This window comes from Xenopus laevis, chromosome 1S, assembly GCF_017654675.1.
Source record: "Xenopus laevis strain J_2021 chromosome 1S, Xenopus_laevis_v10.1, whole genome shotgun sequence".
NCBI lineage: Eukaryota > Metazoa > Chordata > Amphibia > Anura > Pipidae > Xenopus > Xenopus laevis.
In genome coordinates this window covers 34,854,573-34,873,837 of record NC_054372.1, presented here as the reverse complement: position 1 = coordinate 34,873,837, position 19,265 = coordinate 34,854,573, and the positions used below count along the sequence as shown (strand labels likewise).

At 40.8% G+C, this 19,265-nt stretch overlaps 1 protein-coding gene across 8 annotated transcripts in view; it reads left to right on the top strand.

Moving 5' to 3' along the window:
- LOC108706622 (teneurin-3) overlaps positions 1-19,265 on the top strand; it is a 507,440-nt gene that overhangs the window by 180,262 nt on the left and 307,913 nt on the right. The window contains exon 1 of one of the 8 annotated variants that reach the window (XM_041579519.1): positions 11,861-12,270. The exons of the other annotated variants lie outside the window; for them this stretch is intronic. The gene's annotated coding sequence lies outside the window, so the exon portion shown is untranslated. Of the gene's footprint in view, positions 1-11,860; positions 12,271-19,265 lie in introns of those variants that run through there. 8 annotated transcript variants of the gene reach the window in all.

Below are 19,265 nucleotides of genomic sequence, written 5' to 3'. Positions count from 1 at the left end.
ATACAGCACTGCTGAACCCAGGTTGTGTTCATGGGGGGGGAGCACTGGTTGCTGTGATCCAGAATAGAATGCAGAGACCTGTGGCAATTTATTGAAGCTGGAATGCAGGGTTTAAAGTGCAAATAATAGCAGATTGTGCCCATTTTTTGCACCCTTCCTTCCAATTTTCAGTTTTCCAATACACAGGGTCTTACATGAGGACTGATGGTTATATAATGTTGTCCTTAAGGTCACCTAAAACTAATTCTCATGCTTTGTGGCTATGATTTGTTATCATTTATTGTACAAACTTCACTTCACATCAGCTAATATAGTGCAGCAGCGCAGTATCAAAGGAAAACCATATATTATATATATTCTTATAAAAATGTTGTTACAATCCCATTTATCTTTTCAACTCCCCCATTACTAATTTAATGTGAAAGTATTTCGTTTGCGTTCAATACCAGGCTGTTTTTGACTTCTGCAACCTTGATTGATTTTGTTCACTCTTTGCAACCCTCCCACACAGCGAACATAATGTTAAAATATTTGACATAATTTCAAATACATGCAGAGTTCATCAAAATAAAGCATGTGGTAGAAAGCCAATAAAAGCTGGAGAATGCTTTCTAAATTTTGCCTGGACAGATGGATAAGTAATTCTGTGTTTTCACGCCTCTGGTTTAACATTACAGGTTAATTTTGTGTGTAAGATAGCTTGAATATACTGAAATGTAAATTGTCTTATATGTTGGCAACTCAATGATGTTAAATGATAACAAAGTGGGGCTGATTTATTATGATCTGAACTGGGAATTTTTTATTGGAATCTGGCAGATCAGCCCATTCCATTGACTAGATAAAGATCTAGTTTTTATCAGCCGGAACCATTGGGATTTGTTATCCCAAACCATCCAAAAGACCATCTTGGATTTGGGAAGTTAAATCCCATAAAACATTTACCTTCTAAACTTCCTAGTAGTTTCAGTCAATATTGATATAATCAAATCCACTGTCCTGGAATATAGGTAAACATTCCAGCACTTGTTATAGATGCATTGGAATTGACCATCCCATTATTATCATCAACCTCCTAGAGATAGTTTCAAGGCAAGGCCAAGGGTAGCACCTTCTTCATTAAAGAGGCAGCAGAACCAATGTCGCTGGCAGGCAGGGAGAATGGTGTTTTAAAGGAGAAGCAAACTCTAAAGTTAAAAAAAACCTATCCCCTACCCCTACATAAACCCCCTCCCTCCTCCCCCCAGCCTAGCTGCTACCCCAGGCAAATGCCCCAAAGTCTTTACTTAGCCCTCGATGCAGATTCTGTCCAGCGGAGTTCACATGAGCCATCTTCAGCTGCTTCGGTAATCTTCATGTCTTCTCCCGGCATTCGGCAATTTCCGTGAGTTTCGGCACATGCGCAGTTGTGGCGAAACAGAAAATTGCTCCAACTGCGTATGCGCCGTTACGGCACTTACTTCCCAAAGATTATCGAAGAGAAAAGGATGAACTCCGCTGGACAGAAACTGTACCGAGGAGTAAACAAATACTTTGTTGCCTGGGGTAGCAGCTAGGCTGGGGGGAGGAGGGAGGGAGGTCTATGTAGGGTAGGGGGTAGGGTTTTATTAACTTAAGGGTTTGCTTCTCCTTTAAAGGGGTGGTTCACCTTTAGGCTGGTGGCACAGGGGGAGATTAGGCGACATAAACGATAAATCTTTACTGCTGCGAGTGACTAGTCTCCCCGAAATGCCTTCCCACCAGCAAGAATGTGAATCGACAGTGGGATGGTATTCGCGTTGCTTTGTTTTCCGTAATCACTCGAAGTTTCCTTGCAAGACAATATGGCCACACCCATTATGGGCATAATGCTGAAATTCCTTGTACTGTGCAGCCTATTCCTATTCAAAATAGATCCGTGTAAAGGTAAGCAGATGGATGCCAGGCCCATTTTATTTACCTTCCCATTCTTTAAAATCATATACTCAGGGGAGAATGTTTGGATGATTAAGTGTATACTCTGTTGATGAATCAGCCATTTGCTCTCCCTACTATTAAAGGATTTGTGCATACCAGACAGGGAGGAACATTTTCGACTGCATATATTAATGCATGCATTTTTTTAACACACATATGGCTTTGATAATTCTCATGGCAAAGAGGCCAAAAAATGTGCTTATTAAATAAATCCTAACCCCTGCACACACACATGCTGGTTTACTGGATACATTACCAGATGTACAGAGTCAAACAACAGGCTTCTGGTTTCAGCCCTTACAATAGTGCAATGAACAAGTGTCCCTAGTGATATCCTCCTTGTACTGCATATACTTTCCTTGCAGGAGATAATGTTTAGGCTTCACAAAAGCCATTTTCAACACTTGTTGTTAAACAATTAGTTGTGACTTACAATATGAGATAGTGGATTTGCCACTGGGCAGAAATTCATCTTTAAGTAGACGTTTTCCAGACACATTACCAACACCCTATTACATCCCACAGTTCTAGCTCCTTCATGGAAAAGGAAGTATTTATCCTCCTTGAAGGAATCCAGTTCATTTAAGCAGGTTTTACATATAAATGAGACAGAGGAAGTCAAACTTGTTTATATTTGCTGCCTGCTTTTCGTTTCCTGCAGAGTGCATAAAAATAACAGTATTACGGGGAAATTAAGCATCAGGATAGCAAGTACTTCATAGACATAATTACAGGTCAAGCGGCTGTTTCATGTTTAGCCCATGTTGATAAATGCTTGCAAGTTCTAAGCCATAAATGGTATTGAGCGGGAGCTTGACAGCTCTGTTGAGAGACCAAGTGATTTTTCTGCTGGAACTGGAGAATCGAGGCAGTCATTAAGGAGCTTTTTTTTGTTGGATTTCTTTTATTTCAGTCTATGCTCAGATCTCATGCAAACCAAAGCCTCGTGTTTAGAGATCAAGGAAACAAACTAATGTAATTACTGCAAATAAGTCTCAATACCTTATTAATTACAGGCTTTGGAAGTAGATCTTCTCTCCACACTATCCAGGAGAAATGAACGTTACAAGAGGCATAGGGGTAATAGATATCTCTACGCTGAAATTGATTTTTTCATTGTTCAAGTTGACTAGTTAAGTACACTTCTGAGAAGGACCTAGTATTTCAGAAACATGGTATTGGACAGACTAGATGATGGCAGCTAGACATCAATTACTAGCCCATACTGTGTCTTGGTGCAACCTACCATTTAGCTTCAAGCGTTTTGTGTACTGAGACAGGTAGTGTGGGGAATTCTTCATCAGAAAAAGCCTGGATAAGGCAGACTTGACTACATAAATAGCATAAACCAATAGGATAAGTGTAGAGACACAGGTTCTACTCGTATATGGCAATAACTAGGAAGAGACTTGAAGAACAAGCAGCATTAGAATCAGGTAAGACTGATCAAAGCAAATTCTGAGAGAAATAGTCAACTAATGTGGTTGTCTTTTGAGATGAGTATGTACTAGCTTCCCACAGTGTTCTTTTGCACCTCTACTATATCTCACTGTAAGTATGATGCTTATTGCATAGAATGTTGGTCTCATCTGACCCCAAAACCTTTTTCCCATTGCAATTTGGTCACTCTCAGATGTGCTTTCTAATGTATAATTTTGAGTAATGGCTTTGAATGTGGCACCCTCCAATACAGCATAGTGCTACACTCAGCTCTCTCTGTGGTTGACCTATAACTACATAGAACAATGGTGGTGTTAGCTTCATGCTGTGGGCAGAGATGTAATTAGGTCCAGTGCCACCCTAGACACCTGACCTTTACAGTTCCCCTGAACGTGCAATATGATGTCATGTGCACCATGTGTGTGACATCACTTCTGTATCAAGGTAATTTCTGGAAAAGCAAAAATGGGCTTTTCCAGAAATTTCTGTTGTATAGGCACCCAAGGGCCGCCCCCCTAAAAGCTGCTGCCCTAGGCACAGGCCTATATAGTGCCTATATATAAATACAACCCTGGTTGGTGGGCAACTTTTCAGCAGGTACTGGGCATCTTGTTCATGCAGAGGTACAAAATAGGTAAAATACTGACATCTGAGTCTGCTAAAAAAAAATGAAGCTTAGCTTTAAAGGGGTGGTTCACCTTTAAAGGGATACTGTCATGGGAAAAAAAAATTTTTTCAAAATGAATCAGTTAATAGTGCTGCTCCAGCAGAGTTCTGCACTGAAATCCATTTCTCAAAAGAGCAAACAGATTTTTTTATATTCAATTTTGAAATCTGACACGGGGCTAGACATTTTGTCAATTTCCCAGCTGCCCCATGTCATGTGACTTGTGCCTGCACTTCAGGAGAGTAATGCTTTTTGGCAGGCTGCTGTTTCTCCTTCTCAATGTAACTGAAGGAGTCTCAGTGGGACATGGGTTTTTATGATTGAGTGTTGTTCTTAGATCTACCAGGCAGCTGTTATCTTGTGTTAGGGAGCTGTTATCTGGTTACCTTCCCATTGTTCTTTTGTTTGGCTGCTGGGGGGAAAAGAGAGGGGGTGATAATCACTCCAACTTGCAGTACAGCAGTAAAGAGTGATTGAAGTTTATCAGAGCACAAGTCACATGACATGGGGCAGCTGGGAAATTGACAAAATGTCTAGCCCCATGTCAGATTTCAAAATTGAATATAAAAAAATCTGTTTGCTCTTTTGAGAAATGGATTTCAGTGCAGAATTCTGCTGGAGCAGCACTATTAACTGATTCATTTTGAAAAAAAAATTTTTTCCCATGACAGTATCCCTTTAAGGTAATTTTTAGTATGTTATAAAATGGCTAATTCTAAGCAACTTTTTAATTGGTTTTCATGTTTTCTTTTTTTATAGCTTTTGAGTTATTTGCCTTCTTCTTCTGATTCTTTCCAGCTTTCGAATGGGGGTCACTGGCCCCATTTAAAAACAAACGGCTAAAAATGTATTGTTATTGTTACTTTTTATTACTCATCTTTCTATTCAGGCTATCTCATATTTATATTCCAGTCTCTTTTTCAAATCAATTCATGGTTGTAATAATTTGGACCCTGGCAACCAGACTGCTGAAATTGCAAACAGGAGAGCTAAAAAGCTAAATAACTCAAAAACCACACATAATAAAAAAATTAATATCCCTCTCTACATCATACTAAAAGTTAAAGGGATACTGTCATGCGAAAAAAAAAAAAAAATTCAAAATGAATCAGTTAATAGTGCTGCTCCAGCAGAATTCTGCACTGAAATCCATTTCTCAAAAGAGCAAACAGATTTTTTTAAATTCAATTTTGAAATTTGACATGGGGCTAGACATATTGTCAATTTCACAGCTGTCCCAAGTCATGTGACTTGTGCTCTGATAAACTTCAATCACTCTTTACTGCTGTACTGCAAGTTGGAGTGATATCACCCCCCCCCCTTTCCCCCCAACAGCCAAATAAAAGAACAATGGGAAGGTAACCAGATAGCAGCTCTCTAACACAAGATAACAGCTGCCTGGTAGATCTAAGAACAGCACTCAATAGTAAAAACCCATGTCCCACTGAGACACATTCAGTTACATTAAGAAGGAAAAACAGCAGCCTGCCAGAAAGCATTTCTCTCCTAAAGTGCAGGCACAAGTCACATGACAAGGGGCAGCTGGGAAATTGACAATATGTCTAGCCCCATGTCAGATTTCAAAATTGAATATAAAAAAATTAGTTTTGAGAAATGGATTTTTCCCATGACAGTATCCCTTTAATTTAAAGATGAACAACCCCTCCAAGTTCATCTTTCAACAGGACAGTGATCCCACACACAAGGCCAAGGTAACACTAGAGGCTCACTAAAAAAAGGTGAATATCCTACAATGTTCCAATCAAAGACATGATCTAGATCAGGGATCCCCAGCCTTTTTCACCCATGAGCCACATTCAAATGTAAGAAGGGTTGGGGAGCAACATAAGCATGAAAATAGTTCCTTAGGATGCCAACGAAGGGCTGTGATTGGCTATTTGGTAGCCCCTATGTGGACTGGCAGCCTACAGAAAGCTCTATTTGGCAATACAACTGTTTTTTATGCAACCAAAGGTTTCCTCCAAGCCTGGAATTCAAAAATAAGCACCTACTTTGAAGCAACTGGGAGCAACATCCAAGGGGTTGGGGAGCAACATGTTGCTCACAAGCTACTGGTTGGGGATCACTGATCTAGATCCATCTGAAAATCTATGACATTACTGGAACCATCAGATGCATCTCAGACATATTGATCAGACTAATCTGAACAACATGGAGCAAATCTAAACAATAGGCTAAAATTACTCCCAAAAAGTACAAAGCTGGTACATACTCACCCATAAGGTTGTTCTACACAATATAAGTAAATGTGGATTAATGTAGTTCTTAAGCTTTTTTTTTTTTTTTTTTAGGATTTATTAAATGAGAGAATCAGTTAAAGGTCTGGATACTCTTTTAAGACATTCCATATAAACACAAACATAAACAACTATTTATGCACACTCGTCCTTAGCTTGGTGTTTGCACACATTCTAATGAAATAACATATTTAGTTTTTAGCAATAGTCCTGTGTTTATTTGCATATTAATCTGCAACATGTCAAAGCAATTTTCTGGGTTTTGAAGATTCCAGAGAGTTCTGCACTTTCCCTTTTCCCTCATGGATTTTCAGCAAAATATGTGTCATCTGAGAAGCCTCTAATCAACAGATGAAACGATTTTTTTGTGTTCTTTTTTTCAAGTTGTGAAACTTTGACTCACTAGGTGAAATCTTAAAAGTGCTTGAACTTTCCTGTAGTTTTGAGAAAACTAATCTAATAGCACAGGCCTTCTCCGGATGTGAGCGGCAAGTAAAGGTTCTTCATTATTTATGGGAGCAAAAGTAGGGCAAATGTCTACTATATTTTTTGTTTTTATTAAAAGGATCTTATTTTATTTCCACCCTTCATTAGAAAGTAATGTTTGCGAGTATATCTTAATGTCTATACATATTACGCATGTTCCTTGCATTTCTACATGTAAGCAGGAGCTGCCGTATTGCTTGTCTCCTCCAATACATTTTCATAGACAGTAAAAAAATTTTATTGTGGCAACTACCAAGCAAGTATGTACTGTAAATGCAAGTATGCAGGAATGGATTTTCTGTTCACACAATTAAAACTTTTACACAGAAAGTGTAGATAAGACTAATATAGATGGACGAACAGACAGATAGATGGTGGATAGACAGACACAGACAGGCAGACAGGCAGACAGGCAGACAGACAGACAGACAGACAGACAGACAGACAGACAGACAGACAGACAGACAGACAGACAGACAGATAGATAGATAGATAGATAGATAGATAGATAGATAGATAGATAGATAGAGACAGAAAGACAGACAGATAAATAGGGAGATAGATAGATAGATAGATAGATAGATAGATGATAGATAGATAGATAGATAGATAGATAGATAGATAGATAGATAGATAGATAGATAGATGATAGATAGATAGAAGATAGAGACAGAAAGACAGACAGATAAATAGGGAGATAGACAGACAGACAGATAAATAGGGAGATAGATAGATATATAGATGGATGGATGGATGGATGGATGGATGGACAGACGGACGGACGGACGGAAGGACGGACAGACAGACAGACAGATAAATAGGGAGATAGACAGACAGACAGATAAATAGGGCGATAGATAGACAGACAGACCGACAGACAGACAGACAGACAGATGATAGATAGATAAATAGATAGATAGACAGACAGACAAACAGACAGACAGACAGACAGACAGACAGACAGATAGATGATAGATAGATAGATAGACAGACAGACAGACAGACAGACAGACAGACAGACAGACAGATAGAGAGATAGATAGATAGATAGATACAGATATTGGGCTTGCAAATTAATTTAGGCCACCGATTTCACTGAATATAGATCCTAATTGTTTTGTTTCAAAGTAGTAAGCCTAAAAATCAGATCCCAGTGTGTTATTGTTCCATGTTAGATAAAATCTGAAAGGAATGTGCACAGAAACAGGCACGTTTCAGGGGCTGCTGCCGCCTGAGGCAGCAGCCCCAATGCCGCCCCTCCTCCTGCTCCGCTCTTCTAACTACCAGCGTCGGAGCGGGTGGAGGAGGGGCCGCATCGCTAGTGCAGTGAGCGCTATTGCGCTCGCTGCGCTAGAAGAGCCGAATTTCCGTTTTAAAAAACGGAAATTCGGCTCTTAAAGTTACCAGAGGCGGCTTTTTGCCGCCCCTGGTAACTGGCCGATCCGTGCCGCCTGAGGCAAGATTCTCACCTTGCCTCATGGCCGGAGCGGCCCTGCACAGAAATACTGTTTTTTTTTCTTTGTACATAATGAATGTATGAAAAGTCATTTCCAATATCCATTAAACATTTTCAGAAATTGTAAATGTATTTCTTAATGAATTAGCAATTGAAAGCAGTATGTGTCTGTCGTTTGCTATTGCCTTCTCAGTGTGCCAGACTATAGAAAACTTTCATTAGAAATCAGCTTTCCCCCAGCCAAGACTTCAGTTCTCATGATGACTTGCACCACACCTCTTGTAATCTCCTTTTCAGTAGGGATGTAGCGAACGTCGGAAAAAAAGTTCGCGAACATATTCTCGAACTTGCGTCAAAAATGCGAACGGTTCGCGAACGTCGCGAACCCCATAGACTTCAATGGGAAGGCGAATTTTAAAAGCTAGAAAAGACATTTCTGGCCAGAAAAATGATTTTAAAGTTGTTTAAAGGGTGCAACGACCTGGACAGTGGCATGCCAGAGGGGGATCAAGGGCAAAAATGTATCTGAAAAATACATTGTTGACACAGCGCTGCGTTTTGTGCTGTAAAGGGCAGAAATCACACTACGTCACTCAGGTGATGTTTCTGGACACGGAATGTGAAAAAGCTCACACAGCTAGGTGGCACTTGGTTAAAGACTGGGCAAACAATGCCTGCAAGGGCAACGTATACAGTAGTGGATACGGAATATATTATTGCTGCTGTAAAAACATCACTCAGGTGATGTTTACGGACACGGAATTATTATTGTTATTTAGACAGAATGTGAAAAAGCTCACACAGCTAGGTGGCACTTGCATACCTCCCAACTGTCCCTCTTTTGACCACTCAACCCCCTGTCCCTCTTTTGTACTGGAAAGTCCCTCTTTTCTCTGCACTGAACAGCCAGAAAAAAACCAGTTTCTAACTTAATTGGCTTTTGGCAGAGAGCTCAGAACAGCTAACAGGTGCAAATAAGATACTTTGTAACAATTTTTACTCTGGTTGGTGCTGGTGGTGGTGAACTACTAGGAGGAGCAGCACACCAGTCCCTCTTTTCTCTGCACTGAACAGCCAGAAAAAAAACAGTTTCTAACTTAATTAGCTTTTGGCAGAGAGCTCAGAACAGCTAACAGGTGCAAATAAGATACTTTGTAACAATTTTGACTCTGGTTGGTGCTGGTGGTGGTGAACTACTAGGAGGAGCAGCACACCAGTCCCACTCCCCAACACAGCTAGACTAATAGCACTGGGCTCTTACAGTAGCAAAGTAAAAAAAACAAAAAAGAAAATAAAAGCAGTTCTTACAAGGACTATTGGGTTACAGGCAGCAGTCAGCAGATGAGAGATCAGCAGCAGGACAGCTGCCCACAGCAGCTACATACAGAGCACTGCAGTAGAAGGTAGATTAATAGTCAGCAAAGCTACCTAACCTAAAATGTCCCTCAAATCCCTGCAGAGTTCTGTCCCTACAATACAGAGCAGTATCAAGTAGATTACTAGCCAGCAAAGTTACTATCAACTGTCCCTCAAATCACTAACAGCTCTCTCCCTACACTAGCTCTTCCAAGCACACACAGGCAGAATGAAAAAACGCTGCAGGGCTTCAGTTTATATATGGAAGGGGAGTGGTCCAGGGGGTGTGGGGGTGGTCCAGGAGGGAGAGCTTCCTGATTGGCTGCCATGTATCTGCTGGTCTGGGGGAGAAATGGCAAAAAAAAACGCCAGCTAAGGCGAACCCAAATTGGCGAACGTCGCGCGACGTTCGCGAACATTCGGCGAACGCGAACAGTCGATGTTCGCGCGAACAAGTTCGCAGGCGAACAGTCCGCGACATCCCTACTTCTCAGGTTAATCGCAGAATTTGCAAAGCATTGTGGGGAGTGGAGTCCAGGCTGGAGGAGGGCAGATTACAGAGGCACATGCTGCAGTGCTGTGAGTAGCCACAGAAAGGAAAGGGGGGAATTGTAAGAGAGACAGTAACTGATTTCTGCTACTGTAACATATACAAATACATATACAAATAACAATGATATCACTTACATTTTTTTTGTATATCTATTGGAAAGTTACTTTTGTTATACCGAATATTTTCATTCTTTGGGCGATGATCATCCCTTTAAGGAAATGGAAACAATGAAATATTATTTCAAATATATGCACTTATATATGCGTTTGGAATCTGGAAATGTATGTATAGAATGTTGCTAAACTATAACATGCACAAAAACCCTCCAAGGGGTTTCTTGGAGAATCAGCCAGAATGTTATTATTACATACATAACAATTGCCAAACAACACCATCTCCCTAGTGGCCCTGTATGAACAGTTTTCCCTTAAGAAGCCGTGATAATTAACTGGGGGTCCAGGTAAAATGCGCTTTTAAACACAGCCCTTGGCCCACTCTCCCCCTGTCTGTGGGTATAGACTACAAATAGTGGGCATCACTATCTGTGGGTATAGACTACAAATAGTGGGCATCTCCCTGTCTGTGGGTATAGACTACAAATAGTGGGCATCCCCCTGTCTGTGGGGTATAGACTACAAATGGTGGGCATCTCCCTGTCTGTGGGTATAGACTACAAATGGTGGGCATCTCCCTGTCTGTGGGTATAGACTACAAATAGTGGGCATCTCCCTGTCTGTGGGTATAGACTATAAATAGTGGGCATCTCCCTGTCTGTGGGTATAGACTACAAATGGTGGGCATCACTGTCTGTGGGTATAGACTACAAATGGTGGGCATCTCCCTGTCTGCGGGGTATAGACTACAAATGGTGGGCATCCCCCTGTCTGTGGGTATAGACTACAAATGGTGGGCATCACTGTCTGTGGGTATAGACTACAAATGGTGGGCATCACTGTCTGTGGGTATAGACTACAAATGGTGGGCATCCCCCTGTCTGTGGTTATAGACTACAAATGGTGGGCATCCCCCTGTCTGTGGGTATAGACTACAAATGGTGGGCATCCCCCTGTCTGTGGGTATAGACTACAAATGGTGGGCATCACTGTCTGTGGGTATAGACTACAAATGGCGGGCATCCCCCTGTCTGTGGGTATAGACTACAAATGGTGGGCATCACTGTCTGTGGGTATAGACTATAAATAGTGGGCATCACTGTCTGTGGGTATAGACTATAAATAGTGGGCATCAGGAGAGAACTGGTCTTTGCTCTAGGAAAGCCTTGCCTAAGTCAGACAGGGTGTAAAATAATAAAACAATATACTGGTCCCAAGTGACCCAATGATTAGGTTACAAATGATACTTTTACAGAGCTGAGTCCCCAATGAAAGAAAATGTCCCTAAGCACCTTCCAGTGAAACATTCATTCAAATACGTCTTTTGGTTTGAAAATCGAATTGCATTGGAAAACAATATGTGTGTGTGTGTGTGTGCCCTGCTAGTTCTGAGTCTGGCTAGTGCTACATTGTTGCAACAGTCAGAACCCCCAGTGCAGAGAATAGCAAAGGGCAGACAAAGCAGCAGCAATTACAGAACTTGGTTAGAATGACAGTCTCTTTCGGTTAGACCGGGCTTTATAGGTGAGTTTGTAAGTAATGAGTTATTCCTGCCTCGGCGGAACTTCTATGACTGATTGAAGAAGGGCTGAGGGAAGCCCGTGTCTGCCCCTCCTCCTTCTGCCTGGGTGTAAACAGAGGAGCGTCAGCCTATCATGTGTGATTGGGAGCCAGAGCCAGACTCTGTAATGTGATACATTGTAGACTGGTACTTGCACTTGCACAGCTCTGCCCCTCACTCCCTCACACACAGTTATCGGCAGCCGAGCACACGGTACCCAGCAGCCAGACCTCCCCCTGCTGCACCTCGTGGTACATTCCGCCTGGATCCGCTGCATCCTCACTGCGCCCCGGTGGAACTCTGCTGCTGCTGCTGCTGGAATGGGAGGAGGCTGCGCCTGTTACAATCCCCTACACAAAAGCTTGAGCATCTGAAATGAGCTGGCATGTTAACCCTTGAGGAAACCCACTGAAGATCCATAGAGGTAACACAAATTCTCTTTTTTTGTTATTATTCTGTTGCATTGTGGGCGAGATGCTCATTTGGCTGCTTTGCACTGAATACAGTGTCTGGGAGGTGTGAGTGGGGACCATGCCTTGTGTTGGATGCAGAACACACTGGGATACTCAGCCTGCACACATCTACATCTACTGTAGTACATTAAGTACTTGTGTCTCTCTAAGTCTTACCCAACTACAAGTCTCAGAGGATGCTGGGCTGTGTAGTTCAGTAAGGATGCAGGTAACACATGTATGGTGGCTACACTGACGGCTGCTCCCTTTATATATGGAATATGCCCAGTCTAGTCTTGTGGCACCCATTCTTGTCTCATTCCATATGTTGCTACTGCTGCCATCCCCATCCTTATACATCCCTTTGGATTGTAAGCTCTTGTGATCAGGTTCCCAGCAGCTAACGTGTATGCATGGGTCACTCTATTTCTCCCTATAGCTCAGTAGCATATGAATAACTGATGAATGGAATGAATCCCTCCAGAAACCCAGCAGGTAGCGTTGCTCAGCCCAGACAAAGTACAGCAGCGGCAGCAGCGGCAGCAGCGGCAGGGCCGGGCGAATAAACGGTGCTTATTGTCCAGCAATTTCCCAATGGCAAGCTGTGCCATTTATTGTCCACTGGCATTTCCCCAATGTCGTGCGACTCCCTGACTGACAGATTAAGGCGGGGGGCACAACTGTAATTTGGGGATGTCCATGGCTTTAATATAATCAGATGCAGCGACGGGAGATTGTGCAGCTGAAGATCCGATTCCCCCACCTCGCTGGAGTGGAAATACTTTCGGTAATTGAAAGCAGATTCCCGTCTGGAGTTGTGCAAGGCAGGGGCTTCTTTCTTAAAATAAACCTTTTGTTCGGCAAAACTTTCCTTAAATGCTCCTGAAAGCCAACCTGAGCATTAATAATTTAGCCTGATAAATTGCCCATAAATACAGCTGGAATTAAGTCAATGGCACTCGTACGCTCAGTGAATGCTTAGCAGTCTCTGTCTATCTCTGTGTGCATTAGTATTGTCAGCTCTGCGTACAAGTGTGACATTGTATTCTCGTTCATATCCCGCCTAGCATGTTGAATGCTTCCCTTAACTCCTAGTGCTTTCTCAATTTTGAGCTTTAACCGAGACAGGCCGGAACTTAAAGCTCAGAGGGTTGTTACCTGGTTCTCCTGTTATCTGTGAACTCTCAGTCACCCCAGAAAAATGACATAAAAATCTGATTGTGTGCAGGGAATTTTTATATTCAGGTTACAGGATCCTAGTATGAAACCGTGCAGACAAAAGACTGAGCAGTTCTTCCCCATGTGGGCACCCAGAACAAAAGGTGATGCTGAAGGACAGGAATTGGAAGGCGTGCATTGAGTAAAATCAGCTTTATTGCAAATGGATTCCTCAGTACAGGTGCCAACGCGTTTCATGCGTGCATTAGGCCCCTTGATATAAAGGGATATGCTGTGCAGGAACAGAACAGAACTTTTTTATGGTAATAACCATTTTACTGCTTTGTGCTTTATGCCATTAAATGATAGAGCCCCTATTTACTATTTTATTAGTGATGCAATAAATATACAGAATTGTGATGTAACCGAAATGAAAGTGACGTTAGCTTGTTTTCCCCCATTAAATGTGTTGCTTGTTTCCACCCTATTAAATATGTTGGTTTTTTTTGTAGTTTTGTAGTGAGCGATACCATGGTAGGGTTAGGGGGGTTAAATTGAACTTTGTGGTTTTGTCGTTCCAATAGAAATAATTGTCTTGCCGAGGTGCGAGGGATCTGCACAGTGATTTAGTGGAGCTTGGTGGTGGGGTGAACAAGTCTTGGCTCCCCATCTGAAGCATAGCATTCTCTTTTGGGTGATGTGAGATTAAACAGGAAAGAGAGAGGGGGGATCTTCCTTGCGGGATTAAACCTGGGAACATCTGATATTCTCCACAAGGGTCCCTGATGAGGTGCGACCTGACGTGCATGGTGATTTATTTTATAGAACACTACGGTGTGACTCATACAAGAAAGAAAGGCATAAAATACATTTATTGCTACAAGGACCCTGCAGTTCATTGCTTGCCAACTCCACGTAGACCCCATCTTTTTTTTTAAAAAAAAGAGCAAATGTAACTTTCTAGATCAGATTAACTCATTTGGCCCAAGAAGAGCAGATTGAATTATTTGGTGCAAGAAAAGCCCCGCAGCAGCAGCCCCGGTGCAGAAGCAATTTATTTGTACCATGAAAGCTGACTTTTGTTGAACTCCTCCTAACCCTTTCCAGACCAGCCATATTGATTATGCATTTCACTTAAAAGCCCTGCATAAGCAATCAGTGCATGTATTATAGTGCAGGGGAATAATCAGAGGCACAACTTGGAGCATTACTGACAATCGTTTACTGTAAGGTTCCAATCCACGAGGCTAATCCGCTGAGGGATAGGCCAAATCTATTGCTTCTGCTCTGTATTCAAGTAAGAAACAGAAGCCCAGCACTCAGAAAGGGAAGGTTACATTGCAGCAATGGCCGGCCAAGTTTCTCTATCCAGTTATGGGGCAGTTGTACGTTTAACAGCAGTAGAAAACGAGCATCTTGAAGTGTGCTTCTACTCAGTAATTCACTCTGTAAAATTCATGTAAGTGCTTGCATGGACTGTAACACAACTCTTTCCTTTTTGTGGGACTTGCAACACATATTTATTACACTACAGGGACGTGTGTGTATGTTTGTATCCATTACTGAGTCAGTGGATTCATACGTACAGAAAGAAACTACACGTACAATAAATGCACACTGTGTGTGTGTGTGTGTGTGTAAAGATAAGTAGATACATAAATGGTGGATAGACAGATGTAAAGATACATGGATGGATAGAAGGAAGGATACATGGATAGAAAGATGATTAGATATTCAGGCAGATGGATAGACAGATGGATAGACAGATGGATAAATAGATAGATTGATAGATAAGCATGTAGATAGGTGGATAGATAGATAGATGATAGATAGATAGATAGATAGATAGATAGATAGATAGATAGATAGTGGATAGACAGATGTAAAGATACATGGATGGATAGAAGGAAAGATCAATGGATAGATGATAGATAGATGATAGATAGATAGATAGATAGATAGATAGATAGATAGATAGATAGATAGATAATATAGATGGATATATATATAAACAGACAGACAATTAGATGGATGAACAGAAAGATAGATAGATAGATAGATAGATAGATAGAATAGATGGAGCGAATAGATAGTGGATAGACAGATGTAAAGATACATGGATGGATAGAAGGAAAGGAAGATCAATGGATAGATGATAGATACGCAGATAGATAGATAGATAGATAGATAGATAGATAGATAGATGATAGAGATATTGGGCCTTGCAAATTAGTTTAGGCCACCAATTTCACTGAATAAAGATCCTACCCCAATTTTTTTGCCCTGCCAATATTTTATTTCAAAGTAGTAAGCATAAAAACAAGATCCAGACATTGTCGACCATTCTTGACACTTACGGGTCAGGTTGAATCACCTGGTACTGCAATGTGATTCCTGCTTGGACTTGAATTACAGGCTTTTCGTTTGTTTTTATTTAGTTTCATGTTTTTTTTAACCTGTCTGTCTGTATCACAAAACATATGCAGTCACCATGTAAAGTTTATAAGTATATGAGGTCAGGGACAAGATAAGGAAGACCCCAAGTGTAAGGAGAGGACACAAAGTAAGTCGACCATAAGAACAAACTGTGGGTGGAAGACCTATCGATTCTGGTAGTTTAGCACTCCGTTGTCAGCAGTATTTAATTATATCTATTTTTATTATTACTTCTCTGCTTAATTCCTCCCCCCCCCCATCAACTTTAAAGTGCATGGTGGTGGTCAACTTTTCCCACTGAGTAGCTTTTATTACACTGGGGCTTCAGAGCAGCATTGTTCTAATTAATGCAGGGAGATGGATTAAAACCCTGCATCGGCCGTGTTTGTTTCTTTAATAGGCACATTATATAAGTGTTGCTAAGCACCTGTCACCAGGGCCAGCAACTTAAAGTGACCTAGCCAGTGCACTTACGCTGAGCCATAGCTTAAGTGCATTTCTAAAGCCTCCACAAGTCCCCAGTACAATGGCTGTTGAGTGGAACTAAATCCTATTTTTCATTGTGATTGCCAATTAATGGATAGAGCTTCTGAGATTCTTTCAATTCAGCTTCAATATCCCCATTCAGCTTAACCAGTTTCCGTGGAACTTTTCTAGCCCCCTCTGGTGGATCAGATGATGAAGTCTGTTCCATCTTTTAGCAGGGATTGCATGGCAGGCGTACCTGTATCCAGAATAAAAACCCCTGCCAGGATAGTGGTAATAAAGACATAAAATGCTTCCTTCACAGTGTATTTTGAATGCAGGAGGCCTCTTTGTTTCTGCTTTTTTTCCCAGTTCCCCTATTAAACGTGACATGTATTGAATGCAGCAGATACAATCAATTCTTAAGGTCCTGCACTAAATCTGGACTCTGCGCTACACGTGACTTTATTTCCTTTTTGTTCTTTCTGCCAGTTTATTCTTCTAATCGCTGAATAGGAAAATACAAAAAAAAGAATCCCTGTATATTGTGGGCTTTGTTTGATTATGACCCCCTTCATATATATTCCAATTGTCACCGCTGCTTATACTCTTTCATTGCAGAAAATGTCACATGTGACTAAAGACAATTAGCAAGACATCCGTAATCATTCCTCTGAGTGATCTTTTTTCTGTTCCTGTGTGTTTTGAAAGGATTCCACTTTCAGACAGCAATTTCATGTCTAATATGCCTCATGACCATCATTTATCAGGAAAAAAGCCACATGGTGATTCACCAATTAAAATGCGTTGCCTCTGGATTAATTCCAGCTACGGCTCAATTATACATATGACATTTCAGACGAGTATACAGTATTACTGGGCTTTTTTTTTGTAAAATATGGTGTATGGGAGCATTTCATTCAAGAACCCATTAACGAAAGATGGGGATGTAGTTACATTTTGCAATGCAAGAACAGAAAAACAACATTTCTGCCCTCCTCGATCCAGTATTTGTTACCATTTCAGTTTATTTAAGAACAAAAAATACAAAATCCTGACTGAAATCGAACATTTGATCTTTCTTTTTGTTTTTAATGAGCCAAAAATCAGAACCTCAGACCTTTGGAAGTGCAGCAGAAGCGCATTCCTCTGTGTCCTCAAGCTGCCAAAAAATAGAAAGGGGAAGGAGGTTGTGGCTTGGAGCGTCTCCTCCGAGGAACAAAGAAATAACTTTTGTTTTCCCTTTGACACTGTTGATTTTCTCAGTGTATATATATATATATATATATATATATATATATATATATATATATATATATATATATATATATATATAGCAATAGAAGATAGCATTCTTACGTTTTGTATTCAGCTAATGATTGGAATATGTTTGTGAAGATTTTGTGCATTGGCAGTTAGGACAATATTAAACAATGATATATGGGGCAGGGACAGGTAGGACATTGTGTTAATGTAGGTACAACACACACTCACTAAATTTAAGAGGGATACCCTGAGTCCAAGTTTTAGGAGATTATAGAGAAATGGGCCAAATCCGTGCTATTTCTGCAAGAGTCAGATTCAGCCAAATTCTAGTTTTCCTGTTACTTCTGAGCCTGGGATATCTGCGGACAAAGTATTATACCTCATATTACATGAAATATTGATGATCACAGCTAGGTTTCGGTTGTTACAGTGAATCACAGTTGACATTGTGATGTGTTCTTGGATAGGACGGCCATGAGGGGCTGCAGGGAATACATGTAGACTTAGTCTCTGGATAGAGTCTTTTGGATGGAGTTGTTTTGAATGCAGACTTTTTGGAATGCCAACTACACTATAAAATATTCCAAAATCTGAACCGTAATTTGTATGTGTAAATATAAGCAAAATCCAAATAATTGCAATACCCAAAAAAAACCTGTGTCCAGTACTCTGTTTGGTACAAGCACCCCTGTACATTTAAGATTTTTTTCATCCCTCTCCCCCGGTACAATAATATCAATTGCTTTCTCGGGCCCTGCTGCGTTGTAGTATGTGCAAAATTTGCATCATCATAAAAGCTAGGAGAAAATTGCGTGTGCTTTATTTTTCCGCTTGCTGGAGGGAACACTCATGCTTTCACCAGTCTATCATGTTTAAATACTCTGTAATTATTACAACATCCTTTGCAATAAGTGCAATTTGTATGTTTGTAACTAGAGTCCAACATGACTTCATTTTTTACAAACAAAATAACAAAGTATCCAAGCAGAGCATATTGTAACTTGTGTATCATTGTTCATACCCTGACCAAATCTGCTGTATTCCCACAATCTGATAACGTTTTAGAGAAGGTGAAGGGAAGGTCATATAATAAAAGAATTGTTCACTTTTACTGTTCCTTACACGACATTAAAGGAGAAGTCAGTAAAATCATTAAACTTTGCTTAATAAGATAAACTTCCAATGTATAATCAATGTTTTACAGTTATTTTTTGCTCCATAAACCAGCACTGTTGATTCTGACGCATGAAATAATACTAAAGGCCATCTTTCTTCTAGTTAAGGCTCCAGTCCCCACAATGCATTGCATGTACGATAGCTAACAGACCTGTGAAGAAGTATGGAAGGCATCATGTGAATTAAAGTCTTGGCTGGTAGAAAAATTACATTAGCTACATTGCTTCAACAGTGAGGATAAGTCATGCACAGAACAGAAATAGTCAGACAGATTTGGTTTTCAGTCTGCTTTTGACATTCCAGCTGCTGCAGAATTAAAACTTCCCACAATCACCACCAGCAAAGCTGGACTATCAAAAGTTGTCCTTCAGTGCAAAATACTACCCATGTAGAATTGTTGAGGGTCGCAACCTACTAGTCCTAGCGAAGGTCGAGACTAAGAAGGACCAAGTCCGAGGCTGGTGGG